This window comes from Pan paniscus, chromosome 1 (genome assembly GCF_029289425.2).
Source record: "Pan paniscus chromosome 1, NHGRI_mPanPan1-v2.0_pri, whole genome shotgun sequence".
NCBI lineage: Eukaryota > Metazoa > Chordata > Mammalia > Primates > Hominidae > Pan > Pan paniscus.
This window is the reverse complement of record NC_073249.2, coordinates 206706209-206729103: the sequence shown is the minus strand read 5'-3', so window position 1 is coordinate 206729103 and position 22895 is coordinate 206706209. Positions and strand designations below refer to the sequence as shown.

Genomic DNA, 22895 nt, shown 5'->3' with positions numbered 1-22895 from the left:
TCCTTAAAAAGGTCAGGACTACTGCTATTTACATTTCATGGATGAGGAGACTGAAGCACAGAAAGCTTATATAACTTGTCCATAGCTAATGAGTGGTGCAGCTAGAATTCCAACCCAACCCAGATGGTGTGGCTTCATGGTCCAGGCTCTCAAGTACACAAGGGTCACGTGGAGGGCTTGTGAAAGCACAGAGTCCTGGGTCCCAGCTCCGAAGCTTCTGATTCTGGAGCTCAGGGGTGGGACCTAGGAATTCGATGCTATCTGCAGACCACGCTTTGAGTGACACTGAACTACCCTCAGGTGCTTCTCATGAGCAGCTACTTGCTTCAGCTGCTTGCGCCAATCACAGTGACTCTGATTCGCCACACCTGGGTCCCATGGCCAACCAGGTATGGGGGAGGTGGGGAATCAATACCTAAGCCATATGGCCCAAAAATGAGGGAGGGTGGATGTAAAGGAAGAAAACGTGTTCTGTAATCAGAAGGGATGCTTGAGCAACTTGGCACCCTCACTGTGCTTTGATTTCCTTATCTATGATATGAGGATATTAATAGTACTTCCTCATAGGATTGTTGTGAAGATGAAATTAGTGGATACTTGTGAAGCACTTACAGTTGTCCCTGGAACATAGTAAGTACCCAATAAAAATTGGATACTCACTTAATGTACATTAGCATGAACACACACATATACAAGAACACAAAGGCACCCAGCCACTCACTTGCAAACACACACGTGAGGACGCAAACATATGCAGGACACACACAACACAACTTTGGGCATGTGGTCATGTGCAAAATCTCAAACACATATAACGACCCACCTGTGAACACACAAATGGTTACACGCTCAAAAGCCTTGGAACACACAGTAAGCTGGCCCGAGTTTGTTCTCCCAGATCCTCTGAGTCCACTGCCACTCTCTGCTCCCCCGAATAGGCTCTCTTTGATGAATATCAGGAGCAGGAGCAGGAGCAGGGCTGGAGCAGGGCAGCCTCCTGCCTAAGAGCCAGACCAGATGTTTAAATCAGACAGTTAGGTTTAGGATTGTTTCCACCAATTACTGGTTGACTTTCAGTGAGTTAACTTCTCTGAGCCTGTTTCCACCTTCGAAAAATGAGGATGATGAAGTACCCACTCCTTGTGGTTGTGAGGATTCATAGGGTAAATTCCTTTGTGCCTTGGAGCTATAGAAAGTGCTCAGGGAGAGTTAGCTGTGCCTATTGTTTTATTATGACAATCATCTCTGGTTTCTGGAGTGGCCTCCTGATGTGGGCAGGAATCAATGCATGTTTAGAAAAATGGCCAGGATTGGGTCAACCCTCAAAGCTACCACAGAACCAGGTCCCCAACTACCACCGAAGCAGTGGAGGCTGCGGCAGCACTGAGTGACTGCCACCGTACCAGAGCTGCAGCGCGCACAGCGGGCCCGAGAGCTGTTGACAGCTTTCTGCAAGCACTCACCATCTCCCTCTGCAGCTACGAATGGCGGGGTGGTGTTTGTAAATTACAGCAATATGTAATTTTTATTCAGTGATTTGTGTAAACTTATAGGATCCATAGCGGGTGTGGGCAGACTTGATTTGCATTGCCAAATGGCCTTCTCTGTGGGCAGGAAACAGGCAGCCTGGCTTGGTAGGTCTGCCTGAAGTCATCAACGACAGCTCCACATTCAAGGACGGTAGGTGTTAGGAACAAGGTGGCATGCAGGACAGCTCTCCAAAGCCCTCCTAAAGCCAGGCTCCAGCTCCTGCAGACCCCTCCTGCCACCCCTTTCCACCCTCCCCGGCACTTGAGCCAAGTGGTTAAGAACCCAGGCTTTGGAACCAAACACACCAGATTCAAATCCTAGCTCTACTACCTCCTCCCCTCATGGCCTTGGGTGAGTCACATCAGCTCCTGGGTCCTCAGTGCATCCTTGGGGAAGCAGAGCAAATAAAAGAGCCTGCCTCGGCTGGGTGCGGTGGCTCACACCTGTAATCCCAGCACTTTGGGAGGCCAAGGCAGGCAGATCATGAGGTCAGGAGATCGAGACCATCCTAGCCAACATGGTGAAACCCCATCTCTACTAAAAATACAAAAATTGGCTAGGTGTGGTGGCACATGCCTGTAATCCCAGCAACTCCAGAGGCTGAGGCAGGAGAATGGCTTGAACCTGGGAGGTGGAGATTGCAATGAGCCGAGATCACGCCACTGCACTCCAGCCTGGCATCAGAGTGAGACTCTGTCTCAAAAAAAAAAAAAAAAGAGCCTGCCTCATAGGGTGATTGGAGAACAGAGAGATAAACATACACTGTATATGCACGGACATATACAAGGGCTCAGGATACAGTAGCTAGGATCCTGACCAATCTTGGCTCCTCAGTGGGTACTGCCCTCTCTTCACCCCTTCTTCCCAGAAACAATCACCAAGTCTTGGCCCCAAGACACCATCACCCATTGGCACCTGCAAGCTTCACTTGGCATAGACCTCAGGAAACAACAGCAGCAGTGTATAAACTATGAGAGGTATGACTCACTTTTGTGTTTTTAAAACACTTTGAGCCCTAAACCGAGATCCATGAGGACAGAGCATTTGTCCTATCTACTGTTGTACCTTAGCTTCTAGAACAATGCCTGGCACATAGTAGGCACTCAATAAATATTTGTTGATATATTTACCCACTCATTCATTCTATAAACATTACTGAGCATCTCCTATGATCCAGATGCTGTGAGCACAGAGAGAAATCAAGCATGGCAGTGGGAGGGAGGTGCCAGAGGCGAGGCTGAGATGAAAGGTGGAGACTTCTCCAGGAGGCCTGGCCCCCTCACTGCCCCAGGCTTGACTTTAACCCTGAAGAGCTACTTGAAATCTCTACGCAAAGGAAGAGGCATTTGAAAGTCACTGCCTCCCACATTATGTAGTCATTCAAAAAGTTTTTGTTACCCAGCCCTAAACCCAACAAGGATGCCAGAGAGCCTAACTAGGTACTCTCTTCTTTGGGAACTTTTGGCTTTTGAGTACAGCCCATTCAGATCATTCCATCTGCTCCCTGCACCTTAGAGTTAGCATAAACTGGGTTAATAAGTACCTAATCTAGGTGTTTTGCTCATGAGAGTAGCTGTGTCCCATCTGTTCCCCAATTCTCTCCAAAACTGGCATGATGGCACTGAGAGGTGACTTCTTGAAGTGCCCAGGCCCCACTTATTCAGCCTGCTTAAGTTCTAGTGAGCTTCCAGCAGGCACTTGGGCCGTTCATATAAGTTAACCTCCTCTCCTTGGCAGCTGTCACGAAAGATAGTTTTCAGTCTAACATCTTGAGGCTGCCATTCAACGACCACGTACAATCAGACTCCAACCTCACATAGATGGATGGGATGGACGGATGACTGGATAGGTAGGTGGACGGATAGACAAATAAACTGTTGACTCTATCTCTCCCTCTCCCATCTCAATGGGTCTGCCCCTCTGGGCATGAAAACCTGCACAATCTTCCCCCACCCCTGGATGGATGGGCAGATGGGTAGATGGGTGAATGGGTAGGGATGGGTGGGTGAGTGGATGGATAGATGGGTTGATGGGTCAGTGGATGAACTGTTGACTCCCAGATCTCTTCTTTCTTCTTGGTGAGCCTACCCCTTTGAGCATGAAAACGTATGCACCACTGTCTTGAGGGTTCCCTACAGGTTACTTATCCAGAACCCCAGAAGGTAAGCCTCCAACATTTCCCCATTCTTGGGGAATGTCCAGTCCATAACAGCTAGTGAAATAAGTGATGTAACACAGAAAAACATTCATTCACTCATTCATTCTTTCTTTCTTTCAACAAACATGTATTGAGGACTTACTATGTGCCAGGCACTCTGTTAGGCATGGAGTGATAAACCAACCACTTAGTGGCTTCAGGAACCTGAACAGGATCAGCAGTAAAAACAAAACGCCTGCATTCCTCCACATTCTCATATACACAGGTTTGGATTTATACATTTATCCAAATGCTTAAACCCCCTTCCCCTTCTCCCATCCCTCTTAGAATTTCCCCCAACCCAACCCCAGGGATGGTATCTCCCTTAGGGTTGTTTATACTATCTTCTTCCAGGCCTAAATTAAGCTTGTACACTCATTGCCTCCTATTACTATTATCCCATGTGCAGCGGTGGATGTGCTGTGCTGAGCTGCTTTGCTCTTATGGTAATAACCCTAATACCAAGGGCATGCCAACCATAGTATGCTTCTCTAATCAAAACCTTGCAAACAATCAAACATTTACTTTCTTGTTTCATCCTACAGATGCCAAATTATATTCAACTGATCTATCTCTTTTTACTTTCTAACCAAGCCTTGTTTCTCTTGGCTTAGCTCTACTTATTTTGTTAAACACTGTAGAGAACCAAGTTCTCTTGGTTCTGAACCAAGAGACGTTCCATAACCATCTGGTTCTGAACCAAGATGGAGTAGATGCATGTCTCCCTATTCCTCATGCTAAGTACAGCTAAAAATCTTGGACATTGCATCTAAAACAAGCAAAGTAGACTCTGAAAGGTGGAGAGAAGAAGGAAGACTGGCTAGGAACTTCTGAAGCTAAGGGATGACACAGTGGTGAGTTCCTTGAGTTCTCTGATTATTTCATAGATCTCAGGCTGAATGCTGGAGAAGCCAGCAATCTGGAAATGCCACTGGGAGCAGATTTAAAAGCCCCAAGGAAATCTTGTTGTCCCTAGTCAAAGGACCAGAAAGAGCAAGAACCTAGTACATAGAAAACTTCTAAATGATTACCACTCCACCCTAGCCAAACATCAAAGGGAAGTAATGTGGCCCAATCTAAAACCCCTTCAGCAAAGGCCAAGTAGAGAGCCTAGGCCTCTACCCCCACCAAAGTGGTATCAGAGAAGACTCAATGGAGAGCCAGGACTTTCATACCTGCCAGGTAGTAGTACCCCCTCTCTCACCCCAATCCTGGAGTCAGTGAAGGCCACATTAGAATTGTGGACTTCCACCCCTGTCCATTGGTAATGAGGCACCCCCTACCCTCCCTACTGGTGTGGTATTAGAGGAGACTGAGTGGAAACCATAACCTTTCCTACCATCTCATAGTCATGAAGCCTTCTCCAGCTCCAGTATCAGTGGAGACTATGTGGGGAGCAATCATGAGGTACCCCTTCCCTCCCAGCTGGGGCTGTGTCAATGGAGATCTAGTGAAGAGCCTGAAATCCCACCTCTTCCCAACAGTAGCAAGCCATGTCTCTCACTTGGGGTGTCAAATGAGGATGAGCGGGGAACCTGAGCTCTCATTTGCCTGGCAGTAATGAGAAGTCATTTCCCTTCCCCCATGGGCATGGTGTCAGATTTAAACAAGATGTAGAATCTCATAACACCCAAAATGTTCAAGATATAACTGAAAATCATTCATCATACCAAAAACCAGGAAGATCTCAATTTGAATGAGAAAAAACAATCAACAGATGCCAACACTGAGAAGACACAGATGTTGGAATTATCTGACAAATTTTAAAGCAGTCATCATTTAAAAAAAAATCATTGAACAAGCAATTCCAAAACATTTGAGACAAGTGAAAAAATAGAAAGTCTCAGGAAACAAAAGATATAAAGAAGAGCCAAATGGAAAATTGTAGAATTGAAAAATATAATAAACAATTTTTTAAAAATACAATGAATGGGCTCAGCAGCAAAATGGAGAATAAAGAAGAAACAAGCAATGAATTTGAAGGTAGAACAATAGAAATTACCTAATCTGAAGAAGAGAGAAGATAGACTGAAAACAAATGAGCCTCATGGACCTATGGGACTATACCAGAAGATCCAACATTCAAGTAATCAGAATCCTACAAAAGGAGAAAGAGGATGGAGCTGAAGAAGTATTCAAAGAAATAATGACTGAAAATTCCCCAAATTTGGCCAAAGACATAAACCTATAGATTAAAGAAGCCAAGTAAAACTCAAATAGGATAAACCTAAAGAAACCCACATTAAGACACATTCACAACCAAACTTCAATAAGCTAAAAACAATGAAAAAATATTGACAGCAGTGAGAGAAACAACACCTTATCTATTGGGGGAAGAAATAGCTTGGGCAACAATGGTTTATCAGAAATCATGGAGACCAGAAGAAAGCAGCACAAAACTTTTCAAGTATTAAAAAAAAAAAAATTGTCAACCCTTAATTCCGTATCTGGTGAGACTATCCTTCAGGAATCAAGGAAAAGTCAAGACAATATCAGACAAAGGAAAAATGAGAGACTTTGTCATCAGCAGACCTACCCTAAAAGAATGGCTAAAATAAGTTCTTGAAATATTAATGGTAAAGAAATGAATCTTGGAACCTCAGAAAGGAAGAATAACAGAAAGAGCAGAAAAATGGAGAGATATATACATAATAGATTTACCTTCCCTTGTAGAGTTTTCTAAGATAAATATATATATATATATATATATTTGAGACAGGGTCTCATTCTGTCACCCAGGCTAGAGTGCAGTGGCATGATCATGGCTCACTGCAGCCTCAACCTCCCAGGCTCAATCAATTCTCCTGGCTCAGCCTCCCAAGTAGCTAGGACTGCAGGTGCATGCCAACATGCTCAGCTAATTTTTGTCTTTTGTTTTTGTTTTGTAGAGGTGGGGTTTTGCCATGCTGCCCAGGTTGGTCTAAGTTATATTTGATCATTGAAGCAAAAATAATAAATTGTCAGATGCGGTTCTCAAAATATGTAAAGAAAACAATTAAGACAATTATATTTTAAATGAGGAGGAAAGGGAATTTTAAAGGAGGTAAGGTTTCTATATTTCACTGAAACTGGTAAACTATTAACATCAGTAGACTGTGATAAGTTATGTAAGTATAATGCAATACCTACTAAAACCACTTTAAAAGATCTATATACAAAGAGATACACTCAAATATACTCTAAATGAATCAAAATAGAATTATTTTAAAAATGCTCCAGTAAACCATAGGAAGGCAAGAAAAATAAAACAGAAATAAACACAGAAGGAACAAACAGCAAAAAGTATAATGACAGACTTAAGCCCTAACGTATTAATTACATTAAATGTAAATGATCTAAATACGTCAATTGAAAGACAGAGATTGGCAGAGTGGATTTTAAAAAACATGATCTAACTATATACTATCTATAAGAAACTTACTTCAAATATAATGATATGGATAAGATGAAAGAAAAGATTAGAAAATGATGTATCATGCAAACAATGATCAAAAGAAAGCTGGAATAGTTACAATAACATCAGAAAAAGCATAGGAGCTTTATTTGTAATAACCAAAAACTGGAAACCACCACAATATCTTTCAATAGGCAAACCAATAAACAAACTGTGGTACATCCATACCACCAAATACCACTCTGCAATAAAAAAGAACTAACTATTGGTACATATAACAACTTGGATGAACCTCAAGGACATCATGCTGAGTAGGGGAGAAACATCTCAAAAGGCCACACACTGTATTACTTCACTTATATAATATTCTCAAAATGATAAAATCATTGAGTCAGGGAACAGATTAGTGGTTGCCAAGGTTTAGGGACAGTAGGGAAGAGGGGCAGGGGTGGGTGTGACTATGTAATAAGGAGTCAGCTCTATTTTTTTATATATTTTTTTCTTCGAGACAGAGTCTCATTCTGTCACCCAGGCTAGAGTGCAAAGGGGCCATCTCAGCTCACTGCAACCTCCACCTCCCAGGTTCAAGCAATTCTCCTGCCTCATCCTCCTGAGTAGCTGGGATTACAGGCATGCACTACCACACCCAGCTAATAATTTTAGAAGAGATGGGGTTTCACCATGTTGGTCAGGCTAGTCTCGAACCCCTGACCTCAAGTGTTTGATGTTTGATATCTGACACTTGCCACACCCACCACTCCCCCTTCCCCTTTTGTACCACATCTAGGCAAGATAATAAAACCTGAGAGCTCCTTCCTTTGGCACTAACAGTAAATTCAAACCACAAAGGCCAGCCCATGCACCAGGAACCATTGAGGTCTACAAAAAACTCATCCCAATTCTTGAGGTCTATTTTTAAAACTCCATAATATCCCTGTGGTCAGTCCATCTATAAAAACTGAAATCCAGTCCTCCTTTCCTAGTCTCTCAAGCCATTTTTTACCTGCTTGGGAGCTTTTCTGCTCTTTCTTAAGAGCCTCATTGTGTGAGTAATAAACCTTTAATACCCTCTTAGGGTGTGTGGTGGGTAGGGGAAGCTGCAGGGGATGGGTGGGTGTCTGTGTGTGTGATCATTGATCTCTATAAGGATACAGCAGTGTCTGCTCAACACTGTGCCTGGCACATAGTAGGGGCTCAACCTCAGAGTAGAAAGTGAGATATAGACAGGGACAGAATATGAGAAGCTTTGTAGTAAAGGGGTGCATACAGAGGGGTTGGACCCATGGGAAAGGGTCAGGGCTGAGGTTCCCCAGGCCCATGCCTGAAATCAGAGAAGGGTATGCAGTGCTTTATTGTCATTTAGCTCAGTTCAGGTCCATACTACAAATGCTCTCTCAAAGCTCTTCTGTGCCCAGTTCCGTGGGATAAAGACGGTCCCCTGCCCTTAGGCACTCCCAGAACTAATGCCAAAGAAGTGGGAAGGGTCTTGGCTACTCTTAGAGAGAAAAATGGGACTGAGGCTTCTCCAGGGCGGGGACTGAGTTCAGGTCATCTCCAGGTCCTCCTGCCCAGCACAATTGTAGCACACAGTAGATGCTCAATACAGATTTGAAGAATGAATGAACCCACTATTCTCTCCTTTGAGCCTCTCACTAAACCTCCCCTTAAAAAGCCAACACAAGGCCAGGCGCGGTGGCTCTTGCCTGTAATCCCAGCATTTTGGGAGGCTAAGGCGAGCGCATCACTTCAGGCCAGGAGTTCGAGACCAGCCTGGCCAACATGGTGAAACCCCGTCTCTACTAAAAATGCAAAAATATAATAATAATAATAAAATTAGGCAGGCAGCCGGGTATGGCAGCATGTGCCTGTAATCCTAGCTATTCGGGAGGCTAAGGCAGGAGAATCGCTTGAACCCAGGAGGCAGAGGTTGCAGTGAGCCAAAATCACGCCACTGTACTCCAGCCTGGGTGACAGAGTGAGACTCCATCTTTTAAAAAAAAAAAAAAAAAAGCCAACATAGGAGTTGTTATTTCAGCTTCAGAGATGCCAGCGATGCCTCTCCAGAAGGAAGGAAGACAAGGAGAAGAAGGGGGCTGGAAATGGATGGGAGTAGGGGTGGAGTTTCTCTGAAGTGGATCCTGTGGACCAGATCCTCAGGCAGGAGACCCAGGTCAGGCCCTGTGAGTCCAGAGTGAGCTGGTTTGTGCCCGAGTGAGCAAGCCAGGGAGGGCCAAAGGCCTGGCTTCTGAGCCTACCAGGCTTTATCCAGCTTCCTGGTGTCTTTATGCCTGTCCCATTTTACCTCCCTAGATTCTCAGTAAATCTCTCAGTGTTTTTCTGCTGGGCCCAGGGGACTCAGGAAAGAGCTAAAAACTCACACTGATCCTTTGTGGGGAGTGTTTGCAGCAGGAGGTGTCTCAGGAGAACCCTAAGGGTCCGTGAGCTCGAGAGCCCCAAGCAGCTCGGTATTGCCAAAAGGACTGACCAGGGTTTGAATTGGCTTCCACTGCTTACCAGCTGTGGTATGATCTTAGCAAGTTACTTCACTGCCGAGGGCCTCAGTTCATCTATCTGTAAAATGGGGATCATTATAGCAACCCATATGGTGAATGACAGGATTCTCTTTGGGAAGAAAGTGATTTTTTTGTGTGTTTTCATTTTGGGGTGAGAATGAAATGGCACGATGAAAGGAGAGAACATAGCCCAGTTTCTGGCAATGGCTGGTACCTCAGACATGCAGAATCTCCAGCAGAGGGGCAGGTATCTGGGAAAGAAAAAGAGAGACCCCAGGAATGATAATGAGGATGGCAATGATGATGAAGATGATGTTGGTGATGAAGGTGACAATGATGGGGATGATAGCAAGAGGACAGAAGAAAGCTTTACTAAATACCTACCTTATTGAAGGTTAGGCTCTGTTCTAGAAGTTTCTCGTGCAATATCTTACTGAATTCTCCTACCAGCCATCTTGTTAACCCATTTCACAAATGAGGTACCAGACCCAGAAGTTAAGTGACTTACCCAAGATCACATAGCTCAATTTCAGGTCTGTCCAACTGTGGGACATTAGTTCAATCTCAGTGAGTGGGAGACAGATGGAGCTGTTCTGGAACCTGAGCCTGGGCCTCACCCAGGGAGAATTTTGCAGATCTATCATCCTCTGCAGCTTTCTGATCCTCTCTCTTGATTCATTCATTCAGCAATAAATGTCCACTGTGCCTGGCCTTGGGGCTGGGAACACTGGAGTGGCTCACATAGTTCCTTGCCTCTGGGGACACTCAGGTAGTCACAGGTGAGAAGGGAGAGAGTGCCAAGAAAACAATTAACTACAAAACAAAGCAATGAGAACCACCCTTAAGGCAATGGGAACACCAAGAGGGAGTGACATTCCACCAGGAGCAGGCTCAGAAGGCTTCACAGAAGAAGTGACTTTGGGGTGGGTTTCAAGGGATGGATAGGAGTTTGAGGACAAGGTGAAAATGGCAGAGGGAACTGTCTGAGCTAAGGCACGGGGAAAGGGAAGAAAATCTGGCCAGGGAGTGCTGTGGAGGGAGAGTCCAAAGTCGCTCTTGCTTGGGTATCAGCCAGAGTAGAGGGTCTATGGAGAGGTGGTAAGGGGGTAGATTACAAAAGGACCTGCTGAATGTCAAGTTATGCAGTTTGAATGTTCCCAAGGGCAGTGGAGAGCCATGGAAAGGGGCTGAATCGGGGAGTGAGATGATCAGGTTTGTGTTTTCGAAGGCTGGCACTGGTGGCAGTGGTGCAGGGAATGGAATAGGCAGTGGTGGAAAAGAAGGAATTTGGAGAGGCAATAGGAATGGGTCTGGGCCCCCTTTCCCTGGGAGGAGGCCAGAGAAGGGGACTGACAGCCCAGTGACGTCTATCTCGGACATCCTCTCCAATGCCCTTTCTCCTACTACTTGTCTTTCACTGGAGCAACTTGACACCCCGGAGTGGAGGGCGCAGACACTGGCTAAGCACCTGGGCCCTGAAGACAGACCCAGGTTCTGCCACTTACCAGCGGAGTGACCTTGGACATGCCACGGACCCTCTCTGAGCCTCAGTTTCCTCACCTGAGCAATGAGTCACTGCAAAATTGAATAAAATCACATATAAAAGGGATTAGCCCAGGGCTGGCATAAAATCGGTACTTGGCAAATGCTAATGATTATCCCCATTTGATAAATGAAGAAACAAAGGCCCCAGAAAGGGGCTGTGACAAAGCTATGGAGGGCAGCTCCTCCCACTCCATGCCCTTCACCTTCATCATGGTTCTCCTGTAAATGGCCTCCTGGCCCCTCACTTTCCTGCTCTGCACAATGTATGAGGGACCCTCCTGGAGCCAGGGGTCAGGGCAGGGAAGTTGGCAGATACGTGGAGTATCAGAAAGGAGAAGCAATGGCAGCCACAGGGGTTTAGTGAATTACTTCACTCCCCAGCCACACCCTCAAACTCCTCTCTCTCCCCTGCCATCATCCGACCCCCCCTGGCTATGAAACTCTCCTCTGGCTCCTTTCCCATGAAGCCATTCATGGGCATGAATGGCTTGTCCTCCTCCTCCTCCCCTGCCTTCCTACAGGGCAGATAAAATTCCCCTACCCAGGAGCAGAGTACCCATGAACAGGACTTCCTGGGGACCAGGATAAATAGTGAGCCCCCAAATTACCCTTGCTTGGATATCAGGAGCTCTGGGTTCAAGTCCCAGCTCTGCCATTAACTCGCAGTAGAATCTGGATATTTTCCTTCTCAGGACCTCAGCTTCCCCATCTCAAATGGAGTGGGTCGGATTCGATGCTCTCTAAGGACCTCCCACCTCTGTCCTGCGGCTCCTTCTGCCTTCTGTTGGCTTCCTCCCTCCTCTCCTCTCCCGAGCCCTTTCCCGGTCCTCCCTGGTTTTCTCCTTCCAAGCCACAGCCTCAGACCTACCCACGGTTCCCACAAGCTTTGCTCAAGCTGCCTGGGGCTCCCAGGGTCCGAAGGACACAGATCCCACCCCAGCTGTGAGCATCCCCCTGGCTGCCGTGGGCACAGTGCCTTCTGACACAGTGATGCCTGGGCCCTCCCACTCAGAGTCAGTGGGGCCCAAAGGAAAACCCCTCAGCTCTGTCTGAGCCAACTGCAGAGGTGGCCAGAGCTGGGTTTAAAAATATGAGAGCCCAAGTACCCTCAGTGCCAACTGCCCACACAGCCTGCAGGCTGTGCTGCCCACTTCCCAGATGTCATCATGGCCACCGTGGGTGGCACAAAGGGAATGTGGTGGGGGGGTGGTGAGCCCAGAGAGGCCCGGGGGTGGCTAGTGAGGGGGACGGACATTCCTCAGAGCCTAGACCACAGAACAGGGCTGTTTACACCATCTGGTCATACCCACTTCTTTGGTCTCTGGAAATAACCAAGCCAATTCTGTTCAGACTCACAGTGTCATAGGAAGTGGAGTCTAACGAGCCTGGAATCGAATCCTGAGTTGGCCACTTACCGGCTGTGTGACTTTGGGCAGGTCACTTGCCCTCTCTGAGCCTCAGCCCCTATCTGTAAAACAGAGATAAGAAAAGTACCTACTTCCTAGGGCTCTTATGAGAATTCGATGAGACAATGCCTGCAAAGAGGCTTAACACAGGGCCCAACCCATAGTAAGGACTTGATCAGTGGTAGTTGTCTTGGCTATTACTGTTATCATGATGTGGCATGGCTGGTCTTTGCTAGAACTCCACCAAGGAGCAAAGGAGAGAGTAGGAAATGAGATGTCCTTGTTCCACTCTCTTGTCACATCCAGACCCCCCAAAGTCCAGGCACATCTGGCACCCATGAAGCTGACAATGGGGTTCCTTCTGTTTGTTAAATAAACAGGGATACTGGGGCCCAGAGAGGGACTGTGTCCTGCTCAAGCAAGCTGGCAGCAGGTAAGAGTCAGAAGCTAGAAATTTGTATGACCCTCTCCAAGGTGAGAAAAACATAGCACCCCTGGAACTGGGAGGGCCCCTAAAGATTTTCCCTCCTTTTTCCAGAAAGGGAAACTGAGGCCCAGAGAGGGAAAGGGATTTGTCCAAGTCATGAGACAGCTAGGACCCAAGCCAGGATTCCCAGCTCCCTGACCAGGGCTCTCTCATTCCGTCCCGCCGCCTCGCCCTGCTCACTCCTTTCCCGGCCCTGCCTGCAGCTCTCAGTCCCAGGGTGGGCAGCTGGGCAAGGCGCGAGCAGGAGCCTAGCCCTGCTCTGCTGGGGCTGGGGGCTGCTCTGCTCCCCCAATCCCACTGGAGCCTGCTGCATCCTTATGTAACCCGCTCCTGCTTTCATAACCCACTGCCGCTTCCTTCTGGAGTAGGAGCTCCGGGAGCAGATTGGAACGCAGGGAGACATGAGCTGCCTTCCTATGAAAATAGGGTCATTACCGGCACTTGGGCTCCAGTGCCAGCTAACGGCCTTCTCTCATGGCCTGGGGCCTGCCAGCCTCTCCCCAGGCCCAGGGAAAGAGGAGAGGCCCAGGTTGGACTGGCACCCCATGCCAGGGCAGGGCACAGAGGGAGATCACCATCTTGGGATGCGGATGGATTCTCTACTGCTCTGGCATCCAAGGCAGGGACCAGCTCCCAGACTCCAAAGACCCAGGCAAGTGTATCAGCCCTAAAGAGTTCCCTGGAGAGAGGCCTGCAGGCAGGCACGTTGGGGAGGCCATGGGCTCTCAGGGTTGAGTTGGAGTTGGAGCATCCTGGTCTCTGGCCAAGTAACTATAGACATGTCAGTTCACTTCTCTGTGTCTTCATTTCCTTATCTGGAGAATGGGATTAAATGAGGACCAACCTCATTGGTTGCTGGGATTATTAAATGAAATTCTGACTGGCAGGTGCCTGGCCTAAAATAATGGCTGAGTAGTCAGCATCCCCATTTAGCAGATGAAAAAACTGAGGCTCGGACAGGTGACGTGACCTTAGGAGTACACGTCATCTAACAGCAGCAAAGCTATACATAAGACAGCAAACTCATCATGCGCTGGGCACATGCTACACATACGTGGACTGAGCTTCTCCCCAAAACAGCCCTATGGGGAGGTGCTATTATTATCCCCATCTGACAGATGAAGAACTCATTTTAAAGGGGCTAAGTGACTTTCTTAAGGCACACACTTGGGAAGCGGCCGAGCCAGGATTTGAACCCAGGCATCTGGCTTCAGAGTCTGAGTTCTTTGCCACCCCTACAAAACGACCAGGACCAATAGACTGAGACTGCAGTAAGCAGGAGTTAAGCTAGACGCGAGTCAGGAAGTATGCCCCTTCGGCTTGCCACCATTCTTTAGAATCCCAGTCACCTTCCACCTTACCTCTCTTTGGCTGCCACTGTGCTGTGTGATCTTGGCTGGGCCACTTAACCTCTCTGGGCTCTTATCTCCGCATCTGAAACAAGGAGGCTGATCCCTAGGCTAACAATTACCAGGGTTATTGTGAGGACACATTAAGATAACGAGTTGTAAACTGCTTTTCAGCTGAGAAAGTATCACACAGCTGCGATGGCTCATCACTTCCCTGGCCTCCAACTCCCTCCAACTCAGCAGGAACCCGCTAATGGACACCAGGGGCCTCTCAGCACCTCTGGCTGTTCAAACAAACACCTCTCCCCTCACTGCCCCTCCCCTGGGCTGCCCTTTGGATACAGAGGCAAAGCTCCCAGTCTTCCCTCTAGTGCTGGGGCAGACCAGTCTGGACACCTGAGTCACAGCCTTCCTGCCTTCCCTCAACAGGGCATTCATTTTAGCTGAGCCCCTGCTGCATGTTTCATGGGCACCCTCACACCTAATCCTCGTGATTACCTCCACGAAGCTGGGCTTCATCTCCCCCATTTTATAGATGAGAAGCTACAGCTCAGAGAGGTGAAGTCACTGGCCTGGAGTCACACAGCTGTCAACCCAGTAGAGCCAGAATTCAAAGTAGGTCTCCATGCCTTTAGTGGCCTCACTAACCCACTTCTCAGGAAATGGGTCTTGTGCCTATTTTGCAGAAGTGACTGATGCTCAGGAAGCTGAAGGCACTTTGTCCGAGAAGCCAGGAAGAGGAATGGCCAGGCTGGCAACTCAGAGCAGCTGCCTGCTACCAGGCCCGTGCTCCTCCCTGCAGTTAGATGTCTTGACCAGGATGCACAGATGAGACCTGTGACATCCATCCCCCCAGAGAAGCCAGGCAGGTGGACACCATCATTGTTGATGGAGAAGCTGAAGCCAGACAGACCTAGAAGTTTGCCCAAGTCCCAGGGCAAGGAGTGCCAGCGTGAGAACTGGACCAAGTCATGTCCCTCTCTGGACCTCAGTCTCCCCAGGTGTATGAGAAGTGCCGGACCCTGGCTTGGTCAAGTAGACCCATTAAGGCCCCTCCAACTCCAGGAGGTTGTGGCCTGGGCAGAAATCCCCAAGCCTGGCTGATCACCAGAATTCCCTGGGAACATGCTTAAACCCCCAATGCTGGGCTGCACCCCCAGAATGTCTGATTTGGTGGAACTAGGGAGGGAGCTGAAAACCTGCGTTGTTTTATCCAGCATGACCTCAGCTCACAGCCCCCAACCCCAAGCTTCTGTGATCAGCCAAGTCAAGATTCCCAATATAGGACAATTTTCCCAGTGCCAGATGGAAACCAGTCCCCTGCCTGCCTTCACAGAGTTCACAGCTGGGATGGGAGGTGGACTCAGGGGCCTGTGGGACTCTGGGGTAGGTCAGAGATGGCATCAAGGGGTCTCTGTTGCAGACCACTGCTCTGTTAGAATTCTAGATTTTGAATTGGGGTGAGACCTTGAGAAGTCTCAGCCTTCTTACTTGAGTAATTCTTCATTTGGCAGATGTTTATCAGCCCCCACTACGTGCCAGGCACTGTTTTAGGTGCCAGGGTGTAGCAGTAATACAATGCCTTTGCTCTCGTGCTGTTTCTGTAATGGCGCAGAAGACAGTCAATAAACAGCCAGGAGCAGCAGGGCCTTCCGCAGCTCCAAACAGCTTTCCCCAGGCATGATCTCTCCAAATCTGCCCTGAATCACAAGCTGGGAGCTTAGACCCCATTTTACAGATGAGTCACTGAGGCTCCAAATGCCATTTCCATACCATGTCTCCTCACACTGGGCAGGCGACACCGCCGATGCTTCCCAAGCAACCCTGTGTGTCGGCTGCTGATTAGAACTTTCCTGTTGCCACGGCAACCCCCCTGGGGAGGCCTGCCCTACTTTGCGTCCCTGGCATAGGGCGGGCAGCCTCACCCCGCACCCCTGAGACAGAGAGATGGGATTTATCCCACTTGCTGCAAAACAGGTCCCACTGGAAGAAGAACTGGGCTCCCTCATTCAGATATTCAATCAATGTTTAGCAGCACCAACACTGTCCCAGAGACTGAGCCAGGCCCTGGGACAAGAGGAAAAATAAGCTGTGGTCCCTGCCCTTGCAAAGCACACTGATTCACAGGGGAAGCCGACAGATAGCCACGAGCCTGCCTGTGAGCCTGAGGACCACAGCAATGATGCCAGCAACTCAGGGCCAAGGCAGTTCTGAGCCCTTCCCAAGGATTCACTCATTTACTTCTCCCATTAACTTTTGGGGTAGGTATCAACAGTATCCCCATATGACAGATGAGGAAACTAAGGCCTCAGAGAGGTTGAGAACCTTGCCCTAGGTCACACAGCTGAGAAGCAGGAGAGCCAGAACCTGGAGACAGGGAGATTCTGAGCCACTCTGTAGGTGTTTGGTGAAGGGACCCCGACTCCATCAGGGTGGCCCAGGAGGGTTTCCCAGGGAAGCTATCTATCCTCCAAAGTGATCTCAGTAAGAGCAGAGGAGGGTAGAGATGGGAGCATGGTGGAGCGGGGACTCTGAGAGCTTCTGATCACTCAGTGTTGGGGTGAGTGGCCTAGTCCTCCACTCCGTGCCTGGTGAGACTCAGCTAGGCCTTGGGACACACGACTTGGGAAAAGAAAATACAATCCAGGTAGCCAGTGCTGGAGAGGGGCACCGCAGCTACAAGGCACGGGCCTCCTGAAAAGGCTGAAATGCCTCTGGAGGCTTCCAAGGGAGCAGCTTGGGACAGGTGTGCACACACTCCACTCCCTGCCCATCTTCCCACCCTTGGGCAACAACACCCTGTACCTACGCACCTGTGAGGAGGAGAGACTCGGAGTGCGGCCGGGCTTAGTTCTTGCAGTCCTCACACAAAAATACTTTTATTTCCAGGTGAGTGTAACGGTTACGAGTGTGGACTGTGGCGCTGACTGCCTCTGAAAATGCAGAGAATAATCAGTCCTGTGTATATCATAGTGTTGTTGCGAGGGCTGGATGAACCGACACCTGCAAAGTTCACAGTACTTGGCACAGAGGGTGTGTAACTGTGAGCTGTAATTATCTTTGTAGCATGTGGATGCACATGGATCTGCATTTTTACACAGCTACATGTGTGCAGGTGTACAAGCCCATGCACACAGTGAATGCACACCCATGAGAGCACCCCCATATCTTGCCAGTATATGTGTAAAGCTACCTCCTCGAGTGGGCTTGAATGGACACTAGCTACCGGGGGGAGGGGGGGAATAGCAGGGAGGAGCCAATAAACACAAGCACCCACAGGTGTCTGCAGGGAGGGAGGGCGCGGCACGCCCATCCCCAGCGAATAGGTGCCTTCCTGTGCGTGCACCTGGGCTTGTATATTGGCGGGGGTTGGGCGGCGAGGGGGTGGGGATGAGGATATGTGATTTGAGGTTGAAGCGTTACAGACCTGGGTTTAATTTATGTTGAGATGAGGAAGGATCTGGCTGTGTTTTTCTCCTTGAACCACTGTGATGTAAAGAAATCTCAGCTCTGCAAAACAAAGATCAATCGGCAGGGAAAAAAAAAAAGTGCTTAAGGCTTAAACCTCCTACCACAGGCCCCCAGGGAATGTTAAAGCCACAGTTGAGGAAAGAGAAACATGATTAAGATTGAAGTCAGGAGTCCACAGAGGGGGAGTCACGCCAGCCAAGGGCTTTCCTGTTTTCCCAGAAAGGAGGCTTCCCGGAGGAAGCCATGACCCCTTGGAAAACACTCAAAAGCCTGTCTGGGCCCCAGCCTTCCCCAACCCATTGAGAAGATGAGTCTTCTTGGGAGAAAAACAAACCCTGCTTTCCCCACCATCACCTTGGATCTTACTTGGAGGGAAGGGACTAGAAAGAAAAGACTACTTGGGAGATTGCCCTGAAATAAGACCTCCCCTTTCTCCTTCCCAGGAGGATATCTGTGCCTCAAGCTATCAGCAGTTATACAAGACCACAAACCCAAGTAGCAAGGAGGAAAACAGACCCTGGAATGAGAAGCCGCCTCCTGCTCGTTTAGCACTTAAGAGTTTTCGAAGGCATCACCTGGTGAATCTGCGGCACACACAGCGAGACTCAGTTCCTTGCTTCAGATCACACAACCTTCCATCAGTAAATCTAAGACTCGACCCCTTGTCTGACTCCACTTCTGGTGTCATTTTCTTTACATCACAGCACTGCCCAAATGTAACTGTGGAGACCAGTATATGCCACCCGAAAATATGAAGGATGGTTGAGCTGAAAGCAATAAGAAGCAGCAGGCCAGGCACGATGGCTCAAACCTATAATCCCAGCACTTTGGGAGGCTGAGGCAGGAGGATCAACTGAGCCCAGGAGTTTGAGACCAGTCTGGGCAACATAGGGAGACCCTATCTCTATAAAAAAATAAAATAAAAATAAAAATATTAATTAGCCAGGCATGCAAGACAATCCTAAGCAAAAAGAGCAAAGCTGGAGGCATCTCATTACCTGACTTCAAGCTATACTACAAGGCTACAGTAACCAAAACAGCATGGTACCCATTACAAGAACAGACATATAGACCAAAGGAACAGACTAGAGAACTCAGAAATAAGACCACACACCTAAAACCATCTGATCTTTGACAAACCTGACAAAAACAAGCAATGGGGAAAAGATTCCCTATTTAATAAATGGTGCTGGCAGAACTGGCTAGCCCTATATAAAAATTGAAACTGGACCCCTTCATTACACCATATACAAAAATTAACTCAAGATGGATTAAAGACTTAAATGTAAAACCCAAAACTATAAAAACCCTAGAAGTAAGTCTAGGCAATACCATTCAGGACATAGGCACAGGCAAAGATTTCATTATGAAAACACCAACAGCAATTGCAACAAAAGCAAAAATAGACAAATGGGATCTAATTAAACTGAAGAGCTTCTGCACAGCAAAAGAAACTATCATCAGAGCGAACATACAGCCCACATAATAGGAGAAAATTTTTGCCATCTATCCATCTGACAAAGGTCTAATATCCAGAGTCTACAAGGAATTTAAACAAATTTACAGGAAAAAAATCAACCTCATTAAAAAGTGGGCAAAGGACATGAACAGACACTTCTCAAAAGAAGACATTCATGCAGCCAAGAAACATTTTTAAAAAGCTCAACATCACTGATCATTAGAGAATGCAAATCGAAACCAAAATGAGATACTGTCTCATGCCAGTCAGAATGGCTATTATTAAAAAGTCAAAAAACAACAGATGCTGGAGAGGTTGCAGAGAAAAAGGAGTATTTTTACACTGTTGGTGGGAGTGTAAATTAGTTCAACTATTGTGGAAGACAGTGTGGAGATTCCTGATAGACCTAAGGCCAAAATACCATTTGACCCAGCAACCCCATTACTGGGTATATACCCAAAGGAATATAAATCATTCTATTATAAAGATACATGCACGTGTACGTTCACTGCAGCACTATTCACAATAGGAAAGACATGGAATCAACCTAAATGCCCATCAATGATAGACTGAATAAAGAAAATGTGGTACATATATGCCACGGAATACTATGCAGCCATAAAAAGGAACGAGATCATATCATCTGCAGGGACATGGATGGAGTTGATTGGAAGCCATTATCCTCAGCAAACTAATGCAGGGACAGAAAACCAAACACCACATGTTCTCACTTATATGTGGGAGCTGAACAATGAGGTCACATAGCCACAAGGAGGGAAACAACACATACCACGGCCTGTCAGAGGGTGGGGTGTGGGGAGAGGGAGAACATCAGGAAGAGTAGCTAATGGATGCTGGCCTTAATACCTAGGTGATGGGATGATCTGGGCAGCAAACCACCATGGCACACATTTACCTATGTAACAAGCCTGCACATCCTGCACATGTAATTAAAAGTTTAAAACAAAACTTTTTTAAAACTTAAAAAGTTTAAAACTTAAAAGTTTAAAAAAAAAATGGAAAAAGAAATAAGCCAGGCATGATGGTACGCACCTGTGATTTGCAAGGCTGAGATGGGAGGTTTGCTTAAGCAAGGTGGAGGCTGCAGTGAGCTGTGATGACGCCACTGCACTCCAGCCTGAGCAACAGAGTGAGACCCTGTCTTAAAAAAAAAAAAAAGAAGAAAAAAAAAAGCAGATACAGGAAAACTCTCGGCAAACTCTCAGCCCTCCCTCTATTGGCCTAAAAGCAGAACATAGATTTACAAAGACAAAAGGTATCCTGACCCCCTTCTACCAGGAAGGACAAAGGTTAACTATTGAAGACAACTATAGATGCCTATCACCTGGAGGTGATACCAGAGGGATGGGGACTAATGAGCTTTACTAACCTTGATCTGCCAGCTGTTACCTTCCCCCAAGTTGCTGCCCCTCGAGACTCAAAGTTCTTTTCCTGTGTCTTGTGACTTCTCCAGAAATTGACTGTTCTTTATTGAAGATATTCTATGAGCTGGAATTCAAACCAGCTCTCCGAGAACTACTCATCCCCTGGCTGTCTCCCATATGGATATGAAATATCCATGTTAATAAACTTTGGTTTGTTTTCTCTTGTTAAGCTGTCTTTTGTAACAGCAGTTCTTTCCAAGAACCTATAAGGGTTGAAGAAAAGCTTCTACAAAATATACCAACAGCGATGCTCATAATAAAATAGCATAGGGTCTGTTCTCAGGGAGTGTACTGGCACAAAACCGAACAGTCAGAAACAGGGGCTGGTTTGTGCAGTTCCTAGTCAAAGAGTCACAGAAAAGGAGGGCTCCCATGGCCTGGGTGGGCAGGAATGCTCCCAGAGGATGGGGGGCTTTTTCTGGGAGCCTTAGAGGATAAGTAGGGTTTGGATAAGTTGTGGGGTACAGAGGCATTCTACACAGGGAGACATTATGAGCAAAAGGGCAGAGACCAGAAGGAACTCGGTGTGGTGGGAGTGGGGTAGGGAGGTGGGCATGAGTAGACTGGATGGGAGATTGTCTGTTTGGCAGAAAGGGAGATAAATGAGGTTGGGTGGAACAGATTGCCTGGACCATAAACAGGAGGCCCAGGAGACACAACTGTGAGCTTCTTACCATGCTTAGGCCCAAGGTGGTGCAGGCCATTCAGAAGGTACTTAACATCTTTCTGGATGGATTGATGGATGGATGGATGGATGGATGGATGGATGGACGGACAGATCTCTAGTCATGTATGAATACATGAATAGAGTGAATGAATACATGAATAGAATACATTAATAAATAGTACATGGTGGGAAAAGTGAGTATTACAAAAGGGGATCTGTGCTGAGAACCGGGAGTCTGAAGTTCAGGTCCTTGCCCTGCCACTAACCAACCATCGGAGGGACACTTCTGGGCCTCAGTTTCCTCATCTGTAAAGCCCTGGTGATTCTCGAGAGTTCTTCACACTTCTTTGTAGACAGACGCCGGGGCTCAGGCAAGAAAGCCTACGCTAATAAGCAGCCCCAGGGGAAGCCAGCAGCAGGGGCCCTTCCCTCCTGGCTAAGAAAACTGCCACTGGGGAGAAGAGGAGGAGAGCCCAGGCCTAGCTCTGAATGTACCTGATGTCACTTCCCCTCCCTGGTCCACAGTTCCAGCAGATTCACTCCAGCATTTTAGGATTCTGCGAGATTTGTGTGAGGGGCCTGATTTATAGGAGAGAGGAGGCCAGCCTTGCCCCTCCCTTACCCCACTTAGGATGGTAAAGCAACTTGGGAAAAGCATTTATTCTCAGCTCCTGGAATTACCCTTCACTTTCCTGGCAGATAAATGGGGCAAAACAGAAGATGCAGTTACATTAAATGGAGCGAGGCAGGTGGAAGTTTATAAGATTTGAATACACTTTTTGGCTGCTTTTGAATATTCATTTGCCCAAGGGAGAATTGGGCAGCCAGAATCTATGGGTCTAAAGGAGGTTATTTAAGGTTGGGGGGAAGGGTTGGCAGGAATCCCTGTTCATCAGACTCTCAGGAGCTAATTGCAATTCTTCACCAGCTAAAATGTCACAGGCTCAGAGTAAATTCTGGGAGTTGATACACCTCATGGTTACTGTTGCCATAGCAACTGCCTCCCTGTAACCATGTGTACCAGCAGATCACAGCTGACAAGACAAGCCCAAGGAGGTGAATGATGGGGAGCCAGCCCAGGACTCCAGCAGGCCCCCAAGAGTTCCAAAATATGTCTCAGAAAGCTAGAATACACTCTGGGCTTCCCAAACATCCTTGAGAATTCTGAAACAAGAGCCCAGAGTGCTGGAACAAGCTGGAATTCCAAAATCTGACCTCAAATTCCAGAATACTTTCCCCAAGGTCCAGAACACACCCCAGAGATCCAAAGACTCCCCTCCATTCCTGTCAGTCTCTCCAGGCATGCACCTCCAAATCCTAAAGCATACCCCTGGATAGCTAGAGCAGGCCCTTAAATTATTCTCTCCCTCTTGAATTGATTCTTCCTGGGAACTGGCTTTCTGTCTGAACTGCAAGGATTAAGGAGCACTCA

The 22895-nt window shown here is 47.5% G+C and overlaps 1 protein-coding gene across 14 annotated transcripts in view; it reads right to left on the bottom strand.

Moving 5' to 3' along the window:
- The window catches only part of LOC103785369 (uncharacterized), a 57358-nt gene that overhangs the window by 16195 nt on the left and 18268 nt on the right, over positions 1–22895 (bottom strand). For 2 of the 14 annotated variants that reach the window (XR_004670668.3, XR_008620811.2), the window contains exons 3-6: positions 17849–17931; positions 17235–17354; positions 12536–12647; positions 11140–11209 (exon numbers count right to left, since the gene is read on the bottom strand). The gene's annotated coding sequence lies outside the window, so the exon portion shown is untranslated. Of the gene's footprint in view, positions 1–823; positions 1002–10142; positions 10448–11139; positions 11210–12535; positions 12648–17234; positions 17355–17848; positions 17932–20741; positions 21035–22895 lie in introns of those variants that run through there. The other 12 variants (XR_004670669.3, XR_008620810.2, XR_004670667.3 and 9 more) reach the window with 10 other exon arrangements.